A 2,021-nucleotide genomic window follows, 5' to 3' on the forward strand; every position below is an offset into this window, starting at 1 on the left:
CGGTGGCAATCATCCCGGAAGAGCAACTTAGTCCGCCCCGGAATTTGAGCCCCATCCACCATAGAGACGAGTCGTTCGGGGGCGGGCTCCCGGAGGCTTGAGAGGACCAGGCCGCGTCGGTCACGTGACTCCCTTCTCCGGGTCTCTGCCCCATCGCCATTTCTAAGGCTCCGGGCTTGAAAAGCTGAACTTTCTCTCCGATATTCTAGTCCTGTGTCGTCACAGCAACCTTTTGAGAAAGGAAGCACAAGAAATGATAAACTCTTTTTTTCTACAAAAGAGGAAACAGAGGCCTGAGTCTTGGACAGGAATCAAAGTCCGCGCTCATCTAGAGATCGGAGGTCTAATAAGGGTTCACGGCTCTTCTCGCCTGTGCGGGCCTCAGCCTGGCCCGTCCACATCTCAGCTTAACGGCCGTGCCTCCGCCATCAGTCTAGGTCGTGACGCTGCCCCAGTGCGGGAGCCGCGTATCCCCGCGTCTCAGGCGGGCAAACGAGCCCAAAGAGGTAATGAACTCTGGGTGAAGAGTTGGCTATGTCAGGGAAGACTTCTTCGTTGGGCACTGAAGAACGAAGTATTATGAGCAATGAAAACTTTCATCAGGAAATAATTGGTAATGGTAGCCAAGTGTTCTGTGTCAGACACTGTTCCAGCCCCTCATTTCCTCTTTATGCCAATTATATGAGAAAGCAGTTATTGACCCAATTTTACAGATGGAAAGCCTGAGGCATTAAACTGAAGAGCGAGGGTTTAGCCGGGAGAGACCTAGTGGAATTCAAGTCAGTTTCTAGGCCAAATTTTCTAGCCTGTGAGATCAGTATACTCATGCCTGTACCAGCATTGTTGAGGCCGAATGACTAGACATGTGGAATAGCTATATTTCTGTCTTCTGAAAAGAGGAGTGTTAGGTTGTTTTGTTTTTGTTTTGTTTTGTTTTTAACTAGGCTTCGTTTGTTGGTAGTGATACTGGAGGAGAGGCACGCTGAGCTGGGAGAGTATTAGAAAGTTGTTGCCACAGTATAGGTGAGAGATGGCGGTGAGAATGGAAACAGAAGAGTCTGGAGCTATTACAAAGGTAAAATCCTCAAAATCTGGAGAGACTGAGAGAAAGAAGGTGGTGAAAATGCACATGAGGATGGAGAGAGAGAAGGCAAGGATGATTCCCAGGCAAAGTGATTGCATGGATGCTGGCTCATTTCTCCAAGATGGAGAATTCAGGAGGAGGAGTAATCTATGAGAGGAGCTAACAATCTAATATGGGAAATGGAGAGTTTCCGGGTTCCATGGGACAGCTACATGTGGTTGGCTATTTAGAAAAGCAGCGTGCTTTGTTCAGAAATAGAATCCCCTAAATCATACAGAGAGAAAATTGGCTAAAACCTGTATGATAATTTCATATCAACTTGACATAGTTTTCATAGTGTCTTTGTAAAAAGTGCTAGTCTAATGGTGAAACATTTTATTCAAGTTTATAACTGAAGAAAAGAGATCTTAGCTATGACAAAGAGCTCTTCACCTGTTATGACAAAGAGCTCTTCACCTGTTACAGTGATAGGCTCAGAGGAGGCATTTAAGCAAATGTATGTCGAAGCAAACAGGCATATCAGCAAGGATTTAAAGCGGGGCAGGATTTGTTCCTTTGCCTCATATATATATATCCCAATGAGTAACAGAAGCAGTAGGCTAATAGGTCTCACATATACATAGTGTTTTACTTTTCAAAAGAATGCTTTTCTCATCCATTGTCTCCTTTGATCTTTGTAATAATTCTGTAAGGTAGGCATGGGGGCTGTTATTATGCCCACCGGACAGATAAGAAAACTGAAGATAGAGAAAGTAGGTGATTTCCTGCAGGCTACGTTACTAGTACTTTAGAAATTAAATTTCTTCCTTTTTATGTCAAGTTCAGTGTTTTCACTACAAACCAACACCTTTACAACTAGTTAGCAGAGAGGTATAAGGATGTTCTGCCTTTTGGTGATAGTAAGAGTTAAGCTTCCTGTACGTCTGTTCTTACTAGG

This window comes from Meles meles, chromosome 8, assembly GCF_922984935.1.
Source record: "Meles meles chromosome 8, mMelMel3.1 paternal haplotype, whole genome shotgun sequence".
In the NCBI taxonomy this organism is placed as follows: Eukaryota; Metazoa; Chordata; class Mammalia; order Carnivora; family Mustelidae; genus Meles; species Meles meles.